The sequence below is a fragment of the Phasianus colchicus genome, chromosome 3 (assembly GCF_987193195.1).
Source record: "Phasianus colchicus chromosome 3, bPhaCol1.hap1.1, whole genome shotgun sequence".
In the NCBI taxonomy this organism is placed as follows: domain Eukaryota; kingdom Metazoa; phylum Chordata; class Aves; order Galliformes; family Phasianidae; genus Phasianus; species Phasianus colchicus.
In genome coordinates, this window is record NC_143438.1 from 68,981,450 (window position 1) to 69,000,677 (window position 19,228).

Below are 19,228 nucleotides of genomic sequence, written 5' to 3' on the forward strand. Positions count from 1 at the left end.
CATGAAACAAATAGTGCTTTTCGTATTTCAGCTGTATCTTCACATGAGACCTGTGTCATATTGAAAATTCTGCCCAGGTTGTGCAAGTTTACTGTCTAGTAAGCCAATTTTATTACTGTCACTAACCCCAGATGGCTGGGTTATTTATAAACGTATGCTTGAAAGACAATACTGCCGTGGTAGTTATGTGTCTCCCCTTAATTTAGTTTAATCCTTTTTTTTTTTTTTTTTTTTAAGTGATTAGTGATTGACTATTATAATTCTTCATTAACTTGGGCTGCTTTTTTTATGTGTATGCCTGCTGCGTTTGGTCTGGTATGCCATGTTGGTAGAGGTTTAAACCGAATAATTATTTTAATATGAGTAAAAGTTAAGAAATTTCGGTAGAAAATATCTGAGGAGTTTTCCTCCATTTGAGAAACATTTAGCAGTTGTAAAAGCATAGCTTATTTGAAAACTTGAGGTGCTTTCAGGTGAGGCAACTGGAAACATTTCCAGCTGATGATGCTTGTGAAACTGTTTAGAATCCTTTTATCACTTCTTTGATGTGTGTTTTAGTCTTAAGAGTAAAGATGTGATTCTGTAAATGCATGTAGCTCAAATAGCTTACCATTATCAGTAATATTTTTTTCAGTGATACTGTAGGATAATTCCCTTAAATACATAATAATACCTGAAAACATGAAAGCAATTTTATGTACCTGGGACACATTTAATCTGTCAGCATGGAACAGCTTGCTACTGAAAGGGCGTAAATTCATTTTGTTGGAAAGATGATTTACATTTGTTGTTGAACATCAGTGAACAAAACATTGCGAGTTTATATGTTCTTGTTTAAGGATTGTCAATAAAGTTAGAATAATCACCTGTCTAAATGTGCTTCTTAAATCTTGGGAGTACTCACAGAGTTCAGAGCAATTTATTTGCCTAATTCATTTGAAGGAAGAGAAATGTTTGCTAGTTCTGTTGCTCGACCTTTTCCATTTCATGTGAAATTGAGAACTTTGGTAAGTTGAAATTGCTATACGTTTTCCTGTTTTTTATTTTATTTTTTCATCTGAGAAGAATGTACATAGGGTACTGTTTATTCACTTAAACAAAACACTGTTAGCTTAAAACTAAAAGACTAACAAAAAATACGTGTGTCCATCCGCTAAAATGCAAAAGTTGAAGTGGCTTGGAGGGAGAATGAATTGAGTGATGGATAAATGCAGGCACCTGTGTGTGTATCATGCCTTCCTTCAAGTTGTGCTTAAGTGACTCTTGGAAGTTACTTTCAGTTAGGGTAAAAATATTTTCTTTGTTCATAAAAACTGAAGAGAAGGGATAAATATGTCGTTATCTTTTAAGCTAGGTTAGTACTCTGCTTACCTACTTCTGCACAGTGTAGCATTCACCTCAATTAAAAAGTATCTTCCGAGCTCTTAACAAATTGCTTAAGACTCTAAGTCAGTAGATAAGCTGCTCCAGTGTGCCTTCCGGAATAAAAGTTTGTAAATTGGGGGCAGGGTGGCAGTATTGTTCTGCGGTTTCTGTGGTAGTGTCAGATTAAGCAAATCATGTAGTTTTCGCTGTCATTATGAGTCTTGTAAACTAGAACTGCCAAACTTCCTTTGAATTCTGAGTTAAACTATGGCCAGTGACATTCTGTAATTGTTTTGGTCTGTGTACAAATATAAAGAACGAGGGCTGGTTCTATCCAAGACTGTCTTTAAAAGTTTGTTTTCTTTGCATCTGTAGGCTTCTTTCTTTTTCTCTGTAGGTGTTAGTTCAGACTTAGGATAATCTGTTGATGTTTTCAGGTAACGACCTAAAAAAATCATAGGTGAGGACCGTTACATGTTTCAGACATCTCACCTCTGTTTTCTCAAAGGGACATGGTTTGGCTGAAGGGGAAATGTCCTTTTCCCAATCATCAGCAGTTGAAGTGGTCCAGGAGAAGCATTCTAAGCACTTTCAGAACAGCCCTTGTAGCATATAGAACAGATCTTTTGAGTAATGCACCCTCTTTTTTTCATACAGAGCAGCAGTATGTCATTAAGTTCTAATTACTGCTTTTTGATGTGTGATTTTACTGTTTTCGAGGACTTGATAGCTTAACCTGAGCATACCTGAGTTGAGCTCTGTCTTGCTTTCCTAATGCTGCTTACAGATCAATGCTATGCACTCCAGGGAAGCTATGAACTGTCAGAATGGTTGAAGTGATGTCACAGTCATACACCTGGGAGTGTGTTGTGGTGGTTTTCTTTTGTTTCTTTTTTTCCTTCCTTTTAACATTTCAGGGAAGTCCTTGTATTATTTGTAGCTCTTGGTAGCTACTAGACAAGTGGAATGTGGTATGAAGTAATCTCTGATTGCAGGTTTGCATGAGCACATACTGCTGTGGTTCTAGAACAGTGGATAGGTGGCAGACAAGCTGTTTTTCATTCCCTTGCTCCTTAGTCAATTGTGAGGGTTATGTAAGTTTCTCATGTAATGTAAAGTTTGATAATTCAACACTGTCATAGAATCATTTGAATTTGAAGAGACCATGAAAGGTCATATAGTCCAACTCCCCTGCGATGAACAGGGACACCCAGCCTTTCCAGCCTGGTCTTGAATGTCTCCAGGGATGGGACACACGCCATCTATCTGGGCAACCTGTGGCAGTGCCTCACCATTCTTATTGTAAAAAAACTTATTCATTATATTAAATCTGAATCTGCCTACTTTGCTTTGAAACCATTTCCCCATGCCTTGTCACAGCACACCCTGCTAAAGAGTCTGTCCCCTTCTTTCTTACAGCTCCCTTTTACATACTGAATGGCTGCTCCTCAGAACCTTCTCTTCTTCAGGCTGAGCAGCCCCAGCTCTTTCAGCCTGTCCTTACAGGAGTGATATTCCATTCTGTGGATTATTTTTGTGGCTCTCCTCTGGGTGTGCTCGAACAGGTCTGTGCCTCTCCTGTACTGAGGACTTCTCATCTGAACACAGTGTTTCAGGTGAGGTCTCACAAGCTCAGAACAGTCATGAAAGCACTTCCAAAATCTTTCTTAAAGAAAATATGAATTCAGATTTAACTTAGAAGTTTCCTGACTTTGAACAATAAACTTAGTAGTGTTGCTTTATAAGAGCTTTTGTCTAGAATAAAGTCTTTAGTAGAAGTTGGAATGAATCATGTTTAACAAAGCAGATTATCTGCTCAGGCTTCTGATTTTTAGTTTGCATTTTTTATCATTTATCTTATTACTGGAATATGTTAAAGACGTTAGTGTTCATAGAATCATGGAATCCTTAGAGTTGAAAGGGACCTTTAAAGGTCATCTAGTCCAACTCCCCATAGTTCTACTTCAAGTGACTAGAGTTTGAACATACTTAATTGTAACCAGTTCATAGAGGACCTGAAGACCTTTTGACATCCTCACTGTCAGGGATATCAACTTGCAGTTACACAACTATTCTAGCCAGCAAGTTTTTTCTTCTCTAGTAAAAATTTAGCCTCTGAAGTCTAAAGCAAAAAATTTTTCATTGCCTGAAAGCAATTGTGAATGAATCCTCCAAATATAATATTCTGTTCCTAACAAGACTAGCACATTTTCTTGATCCATCTTAGATATAAATGGCACAGAGTACAAAGAAACACTTGTAGCTGATGTTTTCAAGAGAGAACGAAGTACAAAATTGTTCCGTTTTTTTTTTTCTGTTAGAAATTCAGAGTTAACAATAATATTTTGCTCCATTTGTTTGTTTTATTTCTTTTTACACTTTCAAGCTTCATCACTTTGTAACCTGAAGTAGGCAGGAGAGAGCTCTTGTCTGCGCTTCTGTGATACAAAGGAAAATGTTGAAAGTATGTTTTGCACACGTTTCTAGTTTCTGAGGCTCCTAACCAAGTTTTTTTTTTTTTTTTTTAACTGAAAACATTTTAATGGAGCAGCAGATTAGCAGTGCACTCCTTTAAAACAAACAACAACAAGCAGATGAAACCTTTTCTTTATTTCTCATATACTTGGCTGAAAGATGTGAGGGAGCTTGGGCTGTATATACATTTAATGTAGTCAGTAATACTTCTGTATAAATCAAATAAATAAGCTATAGTTTTAAAACAGTGGAAAGCAAACAGGAAGTACAGTGTTACTAATCTGTGAAATTGCACAATACACTCAGGCATCAGAGCTGAAGAAAGAACACATGTCCGGTTTTGAAACACGTGCTTGTTTTTTATTTTTAACTGTTTTTACTGACCTTGTTTTTACTGACTGGTATATTGAATTAATTTTTGTTCTTTAGTGTGCACGTTGACATTAAAGTATCTGTGCATAAACATAACAGTCAAAAAGCAAAACATAAGAGGAAAGGTAAAATGAAGAGTAACAAGATTGCCACGTTTCTCTTTTCCCCTCAGCATAGAAGTGTGGGAGCTGCTTTTCCTTAAATTTCAGTTCTCTTTATACTCCCTTTCTTCCACTCCTCCCTTTTTCTTTTTTTTTCCTTCTCACTTCCAGTTGCTGTCTTAGAGTATCTTGTCAAAAAATGAGCGCTGCCTTATGAAGAGTTCTGGAAAGCTTTCTGTCTAAATAAATTGGATAAAGTGTGTTTTTTGACTTCTGGATGCAAGTTACAAGGATACGAAAAAATTAAGAGTCTTGAAGATCTGGTAGAAGGTCAATGTAATTTGTTAGTCATTTACAAATAAAAAGTAATAAATAAAAAAAATCCCTATCTGCCTGCCTTGTAAGAAGTTGCTGCCAAAACTGGTTTGCAATGAAATGGTGAGCGAAACTGCTTTTTGTAAAGTAAATATTATGGTATGGAAACCTAGTTGGAGGCTTAGATTGTAATGTGGCAGAAAACCTGCTTAGAATACTCATTCTTCTGTCAGGGAAAGGGATTTAAAAGTTAACTGGCAAAATCTGAAAGTGTTGAGATTATTTTTTGATAATGGAAATGGGAACTTCAGCGGGTCATAATGGGCTAGCTTAATGATGACCAGCACTCTTGTTTTAGCATAGGAGACCCAGCGTATGCTGGAAGGAGTAAGTGGGAATATTCATTAAAATGGAGTGTAAATAGAGTATTTAGTAATAAAAGCCTGTTATGATTATAGATTACTGTATCAAAACATCTGATTAGGAATGTACTAAAATGTATATGTTGGAAAGTGTTAGGAATATGACATACATTAGCTTGCATGCTATTTTTATATTAGTTTTATAAGCTTATTTAGAAACTGCTAAATATTACTGTAGTATTGTGGCTGGCCTTGGTATTACTTGGGGACCTTCTTGCTTTAAATCTTGTCACAGATATTCTGTTATGCTTCTTGGTTATTTGTATTGAGAATTTGAGTAGGGTTGTCTATCAGGAAGTGATTGTTAAAAGATACATTTGAGTTGACTGTATGATTCAAAATCATAGAGTCATTAAGGTCATCTAATGTAACAGTCCACCTATACTGCCCACTAAACCATGTCCCTAAATACTGCATCTACACATTTCTTGAACACTTCCAAGGATGGTGACTCCACCAACTTCCCTGAGCAGACTGTTTCAATACCTCACCACTTTTTCTAGGAAGAAATTTTTCCTAATAGTCAACCTGAAAATCCCCTGATGCAACTTGAGGCCATTCCCTGTTGTCATTAGTTACCTGGGAGAAGAGGCCAACACCCACCTTGCCATAACATCCTTTCAGGTTGTAGTTGAGAGCTTTAAGGTTTCCCCTGAGCCTTCTCTTCTCCAGACCAAACAATCTCAGTTACTTCAGCTGCTCCTCAAAGGACCTGTGTTCCAGACTTTTCACAGCTTTACTGTTCTTTTCTAGACATTTTCCAGGGCCTTGATTTCTTTCTTGTAGTGAGGTGCCCAAAACTGATTGCAGTACTCGAGGTTTGACCTCACCACAGGGGGCGATCACCTCCGTAGTGCTGCTGCCTGCGCCATTTCTGATGTAGGCTGAGTGTCAGTGACCTTTTTGGCTCCTAGGCATGCTGCTGACCTATGTTCAGCAACTGTTGACAAACACCCCCACATCCTTTTCCTCAGTGCAGCTTTCCTGCCACTTTGCCCAAATGTAGCATTGCATGGGGTTGTTGTGACCAAACTGCAGTACCTGGCACCTAGTATCATTCAACTTGATCCCATTGGCCTCAGCCCAGCAATCCAGCCTCTCCAGATTCCTCTGAGTGGTCTTGCTACCTTCAGGAGCTGAACACTACCTCCTAACTTAATGTCATTTGCAAGCTTCCTGAGGGTGCACTGAATTCTCTTACCTAGATCATCAGTAACGGCATTTAAATACAGAAATGATTGTTAGATAATCATGGAGAGTATCTGTTGCTAAATAATAGTTGTTTCAATAAGAAGATGATAGGCATTAAGTCCAGGACGTTAACTAATTATGTCTAAATACTTCCTATGAGGAAGTTATTTTAGGCTGCCTGTTATTCTGGACTGCCCACTACAGGCTTTTATTTTTTTTTCACCTGCCTGGGTCAGCCAGCTGTGAGAAGATTTTGGTGTATTTGCCTATGTTCAGTAAATCTATTATCTATAGCTTGCTTCAGTTTCAAACCTTGAAAGGCCACAAGAAAGCAAAATCAGAGGAAATAAATCTTATTTACAAAGGCATACTGTTTGGGCCTATTTTTCTATGTACTTGAAAATTATGTTTCAAGCACTTTCCTCTCCACCCCTGGAGGAAGTATGAATTTTTTTTCAGGTGTTGATTGACACCGCTTCTCTTCCCAGCTTAAACAGCTGATTTCCCGAAGTTTGATATAGGAATAGAACAGAGAGTAAGACAGGTAACTTCATCTGTGCAACCAGTGCAACATCCATGCAACATCTCAAATTAATGTTTTGTGTATTTTCATCATTTCTGATGCATGCCTTTTCTCAATAATGTATAGTAAAACTGGAGGAAATACAAGGGGCAACAATAATGACTCACTTCTATGGATGAAATCTTATGCAGTGACTGAGGATTCTTAATGTTCTTCAGACTGGAAGAAAGATAATGCATCATGGCTGATATAAACAATGGTGTGGTTGATCAGTTTCTTTTCTGGTACTTTTTAGAAAAAACAAAACAAAAAACAGAAAAAGGCCACATCAAACAGCAGTGGTAAGCACTAGTTTCAAAACAGGACAACTGATCTTCAAAAAAAAACTTGTAGCTTAGGTGTGCAATTTGTTACTGTGGAAGTAAAGTCTATGTGGTATTATGAAATACTTTGTGCACATTTTAGTCTATTGTGAGCTAGCTCAGGGCAATATATTGCAGTCTTTGAATCCTCACACCATATATTTACAATTAGAAATTTCTGTTTGTAAAGTTTTTTTTTTAACTTGGGAAGCCATCCAGAGGGACCTGGACAGGCTGGAGAAGTGAGTCCAAGTGAACCTAATGTAAGGCCAAGTGCAGGGTGCTGCACTTGGGTCAGGGCAATCCCACCTGTTTATGAAGACTGGGGAAGATCTCTTTGACAGTAACCCTGAAGAGAAGGACTTGGAAGTTCTGGTGGATGAGAAGCTGCACATGAGCCAGCAGTGTGTGCTTGCAGCCTGGGAGGCCAACTGTATTCTGGGTTGCATTAAAAAAGGGGTGGCCAGCAGGGAGAGGGAGGTGATTGTCCCCCTCTACTCAGCTCTTGTGAGGCCCCATCTGCAGTACTGCATCCAGGCCTGGAGCCCCCAGTACAGGAAGGAGGTGGAGCTCTTGGAGCGGGTCCAGAGGAGGGCCACTAAGATGATGAGAGGGCTGGAGCATCTCTCCTATGAGGAAAGGTTGAGGGAACTGGACTTGTTTAGCTTGGAGAAGAGAAGGCTCCAGGGAGACCTCATTGTGGCCTTCCAATTCTTGAAGGGAGCATATAAACAGGAGGGGGAATGGCTGTTTATGAGAGTGGATAGTGATAGAACAAGGGGGGATGGTCTTAAACTGAGAGAGGGGAGGTTTAGGTTAGGTATTAAGCAGAAGTTTTTCACACAGACGGTGGTGATTCACTGGAACAGGTTGCCCAACGAGGTTGTGGATGCCTCATCCCTGGAGGCATTCAAGGCCAGGCTGGATGTGGCTCTGGGCAGCCTGGTCTGGTGGTTGGCAACCCTGCGCATAGCAGGGGGGTTGAAACTAGATGATCATTGTGGTCCTTTTCAGTGTAGGCCATTCTGTGATTCATGATTGATTGTTAGGCTTAATGTTTCTTTTAAGGGACCTGGGAGTATGACTCTGGAATCAGGGCTGGTCATAGGAGAATGTCCTTAGGAAAATCTTTAAGTTCATGTTTTTCTGAGGGAGCAGAAATTGCTATACCAATTAAGGAAATACAGGTTTGTGGAAAAGGAGCAGTTAATGTACAAATTCTATTACAAAGAGCCCTCAACTTCTCAGAAAATCACTTAGTACTTTAATTATCTGCATTTATGGATTGAAAAGATTTGCAGCAAAAAGGCTGTGTTGATCATGCTATGAAAGTTTAGGTTATCTGGAAAAGAGGAGCTTCAATGCTTTCCCTTGTCTCTCCACTCCCTCTCATATCTCTCTTCAGAAGTTTCTCTAAAATGAACATGAATGGCAGGAACGATTTGGAAATGGACTTCTTTGAGTTGGATGACCTTTGCCTTGCAGTGTTTGTAGTCACTAAATGGAAGTTTTCAAGGCATTGGTGTCCTCCAGCATTAGCTAGTAATGTTTGCAGGTTTTATAACATAGTTTTCTGCTTTGTATCAGGAAGGGTACTTCTGCATATGAGGGTGTTTTTGCATTGTGTGAGCTCTGTTTGCTCTGTTGAAGTGTAAATTAATATTTGAAACTATTTTACTACAAAATTGAAGTTGTTTTCACATAGTCGACTGATTCTTTGTAGCTTTGAATTAAATTTGATGTGGAATGTATTGATGTGCTTCAGTACTTACCCTTAAGAATTCAAGCTTTTGGATCTTCTGGTAGGCCTTATGTATGAGTCAATTTCATGCTCTCAAACTTGTAGTTTTAGTGTGGTGACAGGTGTTCTTAAAGCAGTTAAATTTTGGAATCAGGTTATCTCAGAATCACACTGGAAAATAATTAGCAGAAGCAGGCAGCTCTGCTTTAATAACTAAGAGTATTTATCACCTGAGCACCTTACTAAGGGTCGTGTGGAATCCTCCAGCACTTTAAAGACTGCATGACTTCTAAAAAACTAGGGGACAGTGCTTAGATTAGTGATACAAGGCTGTAATAGGTAAGACTAGTGGGATCTGTGCTGGGAATTGGGACATGTTAAGATGGACAGCTGAAAAGATGTTTGCATAGCACGTTATGAAAAGCATACTGGAGAAAAGAGTGGGAATGTGGAGTGAATTCTACTTACACCTTTTGGAGCTATTTTTTGAGATAGTTACTGAGGTGAGGTGCATCATATCAGATCTCTTACTGGCAAAAGATGTGCAGAGATCCTGTCTACTGTCTCAACCTTTAAACCTGAGGCTGTTTCTCTTCTCTTCTCTGAGTATTGACTGGTTATCTTTCATTGACTTATCAAAACAAAGGGGAAACTGGGAAATATCTATTTTGTGAGAGAACATTAATGCATTTCTTGTACTGGGTATTGGTTAATCATGGTTTCTTTATAACCTCACAAAAACAAGGGGAAAGAAGTGATGAGGGCACAACAGAAGCAACAAAAAGCTCTTGATCAGTGTTATTTTATGTTCCTTTGGAAATTTTTTGTAAGTTCTACTGTGACTGCAGTAGGCATTTCTACACTAGTCACGGTTATTGTGACTAATAAGGTCGTGGTGATAGGCATGAATTGTTGTGAGTGGATTTTGTAAGCTATCCTGGCACTCTTGGTATGTGCTCAGGCTGCCTGCCTACTCTGAAGCCTGTACTTCTCCATTTTCCATATTGCTGTAATACACAGAGCTAGATTGTATATTGGAGTGCCTATGGGTAAATGTGGTCAAGTTTTCATTTTGCCATTTAGATATTCGAAACATGACTAATATTTTAGGGCTATATTCTAGTATATTACTTTACTTTTCTCTTGATGCAAGTCTGAGATACAGTAAGTTATTTCCACCATAAGGATTCTCCGTAGTGGAGGGCAACCTGGAGAATCATATCATTGAAGCACAGAAATGTTTTGGGTTGGAAGGCACTTTTAAGATCATTTAGTTCCAGCCCCCCTGCTATAGGCAGGGACACCTAATAAGCAGTCTGTTATGTATGAAGTGCTCTGACGATTGTGGAGGCCATTCACTTGAACATTAAAATGAGGGTAAAAATACTCTCCTCTGATTTCTTGACATGTGTATTGTAACTTCTGTTCTATTCAAACAACCTGGAAGCTGTTTACTCTAGTTGTCTCACCTCTGTGCACGTGGGCCTAACTGTAATACACAGAGGAGGCACTGTGATATTTTTTTGTCATGGCATTTTGTGGAAGAACAAGAAGCATCATCGTGATTGTGATTCACAAGCATGGTGTGCCCTAAGTATCTGATCAAATAAGTTGTTCTGTGTACAGTGAAATTAGGTTTCATACAATTTTTTCTTACGTCCTCACAGGTGTTTTCTCCCTCTGCTGTTCTAGACCTTTTTACTTGTAAAAATATCGAGCTTAGATTGAGTCAAACCCATGTCTGTGATGGCCTTTGAGTCAGGCAATGCAGATAACTTGAGTTCATGCTGCAATCCTTTGCTCAGCAAGCACAGGAAATTCTTTCTCCTCTGCCTAGCTGTTGATTTTCTTGAAGCTCCTGGAAACCAGGTGTATCAGAGGGCATTACTTTGCAGTTTAATTTAACTGGATCTGGTGGTGAACAGATGCATTTAGAGGGACGGAGGTGAAAGGAAGAGTGGGAAGAAGTGATTGGACAGTATGAGTCATACATGTGATGTTTGCTTGGGAAACCAGGCTAAAAAAGGTTTCTGCCAGAGAGCTGCTAGTCTAAGTATAAGACAAAACAGAACAGGCAGACATGTGCAGTGGAATCACAGTCTGTGATTTGTTTAGACCTCTTGCATAACACTCTCAAAAGCAGGTTTTGTAAACCTCTGTACTGTATTTTTTCTTAGACCTGAATATGAGGCTGGCAATGTATTGCATTTAATGCATAGTTCCAGCATAGAATCGTAGAATGGTTTGAGTTGGAAGGGACCTTAAAGACCATCTAATTCCAAGCCCCCTGCTGTCGGCAGAGGCAATCTGAAACAATGGTCATTGAACGTATGTGGAAAATTACAGAAGACGCAATATTTTTCAGCATAGCTTGCTCTCCATGCTTTTATCTAACCTGATGTTTGAAGAAGAGTGGCAGTTTGCTTTCCAGTTCAGATCTGTGTAGATCTGCTGTAATGCTGGTAACTTGGAACTTAATAAAAAAATATTTGCAATTTATTTGGAATGTTGAAGCATCTCTGGAGAAGCTGTTAGCTGCCAAGAACTACTGCCTTGTCTTGCTTGTCAAGGCTTTATGGACTCTGAGAAGCAGACTGCCAAAGCTGAAATTCTACTAATATTGAAGCATTAGTTGTAAGGAAGCTGGTGGCATCTCCCCAGTAGTACTCTCTGTGGGCTTGGGCTTGGTGTAAACAGGACATATAGTGAATGTATGGTTTATGGGGTGAATGTTTAATGCTAGGATCACTCTTAGTGGACTTAAAAGAATCCAGTGTTCAGTATTAGAATAGAATATATCCTACAGTTAAAAATATTTTGAAACAATTGTTCTGCCTTGTTTCCTGGATTGATATGTTTGTATAATTAACATCCACAAGTCTAATGGAATACTGCTGCATTTATTGTATTTACTTCTTAAATAGTAATGGCCTTGGGTTCTTGTTTTTTATTTTTTATGTACGTATGCTCAAAATTCAGCAGTACCCAAGGAATCAGAGAAGCCATTAAAAAGTGAAAGTTTGTAGTAAAGGCATCCGCAAGAGTCTTGTCTTTCTAAGTTTTTAAGTATTGTGTTAAACACTTGAAAGTTGTTTGTTTTTCATTTTAGTAACTGGTATCATGTTGTTTTTCAAGTGTAGGTCTGCATGTCTGTCAGTATTTGTTTGACTGAAGTTTAAGGTTAGTTCAAATGCCACAGAACAGAATATGTTGCTCAGCAAAGGATGAGTGCTGTATTACAGTGTTGTTCTAAAAGTACTGTGATGGTGTGCTTTCCCTGTGTGCTGAGAATTCAAGCCAGTACTCTTAGCAGTGTTGTTTTAAATGGTCACTAAAAATCTGATTTTGTTGCCTACTTTGCCTACTGTTTAAACATTGACTCAAGCTACTGCTAGTACTTATAACACTTTTGCAAGTGCTACTTAATAAGAAAGAACCATTTAATGCTGCTCACTGCATCTTACAAGTTTCCAAGTTAATTGTTAAAATTCTCTATTCAATGGTTCTGTATGTCTTGTGGTTTTTTTTTGTTTTGTTTTGTTTTTTTTTTACCTTTAGTTGGGTCATAGATCTGTAGCTAAAATCATCTTCACATGGACTCATAAATTTAACAATCATTCTAGTGTATATTGTCACAGAAGTTAGGACTGCCACAGTCATAAAAACTGATGGAGAATGTACATGTTACGTGTTTAGAGTCATGTTAGGATTCCAATCTTAAATATTGTCTATTTTTTAACATACAATTTTCTCACGTGCTTCTATGATAGATTATTAAAATATTCCCTCTGCTCCCAAACAAAACAAAACAAAACAAATAAACCTACTAGATAGTTTAGGTGGGAAACTCAAAGACAAAATTACTCATAGGGCTGGAAGTTGAAGTAAAGTAAAGTAAAGGTGAAAACAGTGAAAAAATAATGCACAGTAAAAATAGTACATGATTGAACTTAAGCAGATGAAAAAGTAGTGTGATTGGGAATTGGCAATTTGTATTGGGACCAAAGCAGAACATCAAAAGACAAGGAATTTAACGTATTCTGTGGAGAATGTGCAACATTTCAGTGTTATACAAACAGATCTATTGAGTTAAATTGGCAGAATGTAAGCCCTTCAAAGTGAAGAAGTTGGATAAGAAAGCAAAGGTTAGAGCTATTTGTGTAATTTGGACTTTGCTTTCCTTGCGTATGCCAAGTAGGAGCTAATTAAAGTTAATAAAATTAATTAGTTATATGTCGAAAGGAGGATTATAAAACAGTGTGTGCATATCTTAAAATGAGGCACCCTATTGAAAGGAATCAAGACTTATTATGAAGTATTTTGACTAAAGATATCCTTGGATATAGTTTCTAGCTGAAGCTTCTGTTCACTGGAGGTAAATTTTTCCCCCTCACATATACAAATATGTTATTGGTTAATAAAAGTTAATACCTTGTCTTGTCATCTGTCTCTAGCCTGTATCCCTAGTCTGTCCTTACTTGCCATATATATTTGGTCAGAAAGGGAAATGGAATTGCTGACCTTTTAATTAGCATGTACTAGATCTTGACAGTTCAGAGGACTTCTTAAATGGAAAAGGATTTTTTAAATTTCTAAGAAGTGAAGAACAGCAAATGAATTTTGTCACAAACATCAAGCAGAAAATTAATAGTTCTCTGATGGCCTGTTAGTATTTATGGAAGATATCCCTTGCTGATAAGCATAGTCTTTCCATTATGGCTTAGAGCAAGCATGCTTGTGGAGCTCAAGGAAGTAAAACTTGGACTTAAAACCTCTGTATTTCCCTAGGTGCAAGTAATGTCACAATTTTAGTTGATGACCAAAGCTATGCATTTAGGGAGTGCCAGTACTTAGACTGTTTTGGTGTTGGCTGTAGGCAGGACAAGAGATGTTGGATTAATCTTTGACTGGCTGTTCTGCTCTGTTTAATAAAAACTAATGTGTTTTTGTGTGTTATGCAGACCATTCTCCAGATCTGAAACAAAAATGTCAAACTTGGGAGTTGAATATTAAAGAACAGTTCTGAATGTAGTTAGGTATGCACTGGAGAGATACTTGAGAGTGAAAATAGTATCTGTGGAGTAGGAGTCATGGTGTTTATGGGGAAAAGTGGTATGTATGGTGGAGGAAAAACGACAAGTGATTTTTAGGTTGTGAAACATGACTAGGCAAGCAAGGGGGAGGGAAGTCTAAAATGTGCCATAAAACTAACTGTTGAATGTGTGATTCCAGATATGCAGAGGAGCAGGCTCCACATGGGCAGAACTTTGTCACGAGGTTGTTTCAGAAACTGTCTTGTGGGCTGCATTGGGCATGAGGACTGAGAAATCAGAGGTAATGATTAGTCTAAGATATTTCACTGTGCAGTGTTTGATTAGTCAGCCAAGGTGAGAGATTTATGTGTGCTGAGTACAGCTTGAAAATAGCACGTTTAGGATCCGGTAAATGATATTTCTTTTAAGATATTTGCCATGTTTGTAGAAACACTTTAACGTGTTTACGTTTATTGCTCTTAATATATTGGGTACAGGGAGGATCATAGAAATTTATCAGAGGGTGGAATCTGTGAGCAATATTTTCAAAGTAGTTTCAAAGTTGAATCTTTCTTGAGAGGAGAAAGTCCTCCTTTGATCTCTGTTTGTGTGTAATCAGTTTCTGAGGTGGAATTTTACCAATGTGAAAAGGAAATCTTTAATTTTTATTTTCTTTCAATGATACAGAATTACTGCTTTTTCTGAAGGGAATACAGCTACGTCTGTGAAGTTGTTGCTTTTTTTTAATCAGTTAGAAAGAAATACATTTGATTTGCTATAAGTAATTGAGAAAAATACTGTAGCTTTGGTAGAGACGTAGTCAGAATATATGTAAACTTAAGGGGTCTTGGTATTAAGAGTGTTCACTTAAATTTAATGATACTCCTGAGATCGGCAATTATTACCACTATTATTGTTGATAAATGGTGAAATAGATTTTCAGATCGGATTTGCATTGAATGGAAATTCTATTTTCAATTCTTTTTGAAATCTGAATGGAAGAAAGTTAAGAAATTTATTTGACATGAGGATTTTTTTCATTCTTTTCTTGATTTTGTTCATTTTTATTTTTAGAACAAAAATCTTGCTTCCAACTGTAGATTTTTAATGTTATTGGAGAGGAGTCATCATTCTTCCCTCCTTCTCTCCCTGCTCCTCCTCTCCCTTCCTCAGATTCTACTCCTGATTTTGCCACCACCTGAAACTGAAAACAGATGTTGTTATTGCGTGCTGTTACAGTACAGGCACTTTTGATACTGTGAAGATAAAGGTTTTAGATGAGTGGTGATTTCAGGAGGCTGTAAGGATCAGAATCTCCATTTAGTGATCCACATGCACTGCTTTAATCTTCAAGAGTGTGCAGTGTAGAAAGGAGAGATGTTCTTGTCCATGGTGGAGCCTGCAGTACAGGGTGACAGGTGGAGGATGTGATAGCCTTTATTACAAAAGAGACAGCTCCAAGGGTTGGGGAAAATAAAAAATATTCACATTTCTTGTCCTGCTTTTGGGACCTCTTTTTCTACAGGAGTAAGAAGGTTGTTCCAGCAATGCTGTCCAATCCTGGAAACAAGAGTTTGTATAAGTAGAGACAGGAGAATGCAAAGGAAGTGGCTGAAGTGTAGAGAACAAATTGGTATTTTTAGTACTGTGATAGTTCACAGAATTACATGGATCATGATTGTATTCTGATAGCTATTGATAATCCTGCAGTTGGGTAGCTTATTAATCATTCTGATCAAACACTTTTTAAAGTTTCAAATCTAATGATTTTATAATAAAATATAACATAATAATATAATAAAAATATACATATATATTATATAACATATAATAAAAAATAATATAGCCTTGTTTACACTTCGTAACAGAGTAACTAATGTCAGCACTATTATTTCCCCATGACTCTTCTAAGAGCCATTTATTATCTAGAAATAACATTGAGGATTTTAAGCCTTAATAAGTAGGTTCAGTAGCCAAATTAGGCATTTGTTTTGAGTAACAGTCACAACAACTAAATGATTTGGGAGCTGAGGACACCTTGTCCACTGGTTGTTAAGTCTTGCACTTTTGTAAATATTTGTCTTTAAAACATTTTTCTGTTCATCTTCAGCAGCTATTTTTCTTTCCCATGTAGGTTTTCTTGCAAATAAGATCAAGAAAATTCTGGTTTTTTCTTTTGTCATCTTTGATTGTGTAGATTTCTTAGGCCTCCGGATCACTATTATCACTTCAGTGACTTCCTACAATCTCCATCTCCTCCCCTCCTTCATCAGGATTGAGAAACTTGTTTAGTTTACATTTAGGTTATTTCTAATTTGAATTTTCTAAGTTCAAGAAAACTTTCACTTCAAATGAGTTAAAAAAGTGGTGGTATAATCACATCCTACTGCAAATTTGTTAGTCCCTCTGCTATGTGACTTCTTTCCTGTCCCTGCTTAGTTTCATCCAGTATATGTTTATGCTTGTTCTCTTTGCTGCATCACTGCCCTCTGAGAAGCTTGAGGGTTGTTTTTTTTTTTTGTAAACAGTTTTCTTTTAATTCAGTAACCTTTATTTTTGTTTTCTTCGTCTTTTACTTTCAGTCTTAATTATTGTTAGACTGCTCTGTCTTTATTCTCCCAGTAATGCTTTACATGTCCTGCCCTTGTAGAAGGCAGTCTATCCTCAGTATCTTATATAATATCACTACTACTATTTTTATCACTACTTGAAATGCTTACACGTTAGATAGCTTTTTTTTTTTTTTTTTTTTTTTTTTTTTAATATATATTTCTGTGACTACTTCAACATAGTAATTTTCCTGTTAAAGGATACTTCCTGGTGGAATAAGCTTTTGTTGGTACTTCTCTTCTTTGATGGTGCAGCAGCATTTGTCCTATATCCTGAACAGCATTCAGAGAGTAATGGGTGTCTATTTCAAATCTCTAGATAAGAATCTTCATCTTGTATGATATAACTTGGCCCAGCTTTTCTTCTTGAAGGCTTTGTTTACCTCGAAGAAAGTCTTGTCCAACTCTTTTTACTCTCCATGCATCAGACAATGGAGTGTCTTTGTTTATTTGTTGCATTGGATCTTGAGTGAAAATTACGAACATGATGTGAGTAGGCTCTTTCTTTATCCATAAGGACCACTGCACTTGGATAGTTACTGATGAGAGTAATGAATTAGAGTAATGGATAGCTGTCTAAAGCATTGTCATGTTTTATGGTTTTTTTTTTTTTTTTGTATATGTGTATGTGTCATGGAAACATGCAGTCCCACAGCCAAAGCAAACCTCACTTTGTTTTATCTCCTTGCTCTGTTGGTATCTTCCTTGCATTGTAATTATTTCTTCCCAGCCATTATAATCATATTTCCCTCATAGGGAAAGATACAAAACTGTGCAGAGAATCCTCACTTCATTGTTACAAGGATATGGGTAAACACGTGTATGCCAAATTCAGTTTGTAGCTTAGGAGCAGGCAGAGCCAGTAATTCAGGTTAGAGCAGGCTGTATGCCTTGCAGATAAATCAGCACTTGAAACCTGAGTAGGTTAGACAATGAACAGTGTACCATGTCTGTATGAGGACTTTGACACATTTTTCTTTTGTTGTTTTCATTTATTTATCTTGATTTGTGCTCCCTAGGAGTAGAGTTAAAAAGCAAACATTTTTAAAAAGCATAAAACAGCAACTAGTTCCTCAAAAAAACATAGCAGCAAGGAAAAAATTTGTAAAAGTGATGATAATTTGGTCAGTTACTAAAGAATACCTAAACTAATGTTTACATTTATGATTAGGACTAGAGGGCAGACATTGATTTCTTGAGAAGAGTTTGAATTACGTTGCCACAGAATTGATTGCACGTGTTGCACTGTAATTGACTTCCATATCACTGGTCTCTGAAGTGAAGTTTGCAAGATGATCCATTGAAATGTGGAAAGAAAATTCTACAGCTTGTATGTATATTTTGTCTAAAATGATGGGAATACAATGCTAAGGAGAGGCCAGGATTTCTAGGTCCACAGGAAGGCTGGAGCATGGAAGATGTGACCTTGCTGGAGGAAGATGAAATCTGGGAATAGTTAAGCAAACTGTCGAGTTCTGAACTGCCAGTACTAAGAGAGGAGATAAGGACATATTTGAGACAGTGTAACGCAATGTCATCAAGATGTGTAAGTGACTGGAGCACTTTTCTTATGAGGAAGGGCTGAGAGATCTGGAACTGTTCAACCTAGGGAAGAAGAGACTAAGGGATCTCATCAGTGTATACAAATGCCTGAGGGGAGAACACAGTGAGGATGGAACCAGGCTCTTTTCAGTGGTGCCCATTGCCAGGACAGGAGGCAGCAGGCACAAACTGGAGGACAGGAAGCTCCTTCTGAACACCAGGCAACACTGCTGTGCTGTATGGGTGCTGGAGCACTGACACAGGTTGTCCATAATCTGTGGAGTCTCTTCCTTGGAGATCTTCAAAAACTGCCTGGATGTGAGCCTGAGCTGTAGGTATCTGTGCACCCTTCTCTGGGTGGCCCTGTTTGGGCAGGAGTTGGACCAGATGGCTGCAGAGGTCCTTGCCAGCCCTGACCATTTTGTGATTCTAGATGGGGAGTGGGAGAGGGGGTGGTTGTGTGAGTGAAAAAGAAATTACGCATCAGTAATATTTAATATATGTATTGACACTGGGAAGCTCATGTGGTCCTGCCTCTTGTGGCATTGTTAGGTGTCCAGAGATAAGGGAGTGTTCTGCAGCACTATGGGGTTCACAGTGGCACTTGCACTTCTTCATTCACTTTACACGTATTGCAGTTCATGTGTGCCCGGTTAGTTGAATAGATAGATCCGAAGGTGCCATGGATTTAAGGTAATACTAATAATGTGAGTACAAGTAAACAACAAGAACATGGCAGAGCAGATGCTTCTCCTGCTCCTAGTACGAGATTTTTGTTGACCAAATTATGAAGTAAAAATAATGGCAGCCTAATCTAATCTGATGAGAAGTCAGCAAAAAAAATCAACATTATCAGGAAGGCCATTTGAGATATGGATGTACCTTCACAATCATTAATAATTAATTTCATCTGAAATGTATATTGTACCTTAAGATATTAGCTAATGTAGGAAGTTTTTAGCTAATAATATGAAGCACTGTCATGACTAGCAAGGCATTTAAAAACTGTGCATCTGAAATGTGAAGGTCAACAGCTACACTTTTCTCTGCGTTATTTAAAGTCATGTGATAAACAATCCAGTACTCTAGAATTTTTCACTAAATTTAAATCCTTAGGTGCCTCTTCTGAGACTCTTAGATAATAGCAAAAGACAAAAGTTATGTACATCAGGAAAAC

At 37.8% G+C, this 19,228-nt stretch overlaps 1 protein-coding gene across 5 annotated transcripts in view; it reads left to right on the forward strand.

Annotated features, from left to right (window-relative positions):
* WWP1 (WW domain containing E3 ubiquitin protein ligase 1) overlaps positions 1 to 19,228 on the forward strand; it is a 60,882-nt gene that overhangs the window by 1,681 nt on the left and 39,973 nt on the right. For 2 of the 5 annotated variants that reach the window (XM_031590959.2, XM_031590960.2), the window contains exon 2: positions 14,100 to 14,201. The exons of the other annotated variants lie outside the window; for them this stretch is intronic. The gene's annotated coding sequence lies outside the window, so the exon portion shown is untranslated. The remainder of the gene's footprint in view (positions 1 to 14,099; positions 14,202 to 19,228) is intronic. 5 annotated transcript variants of the gene reach the window in all.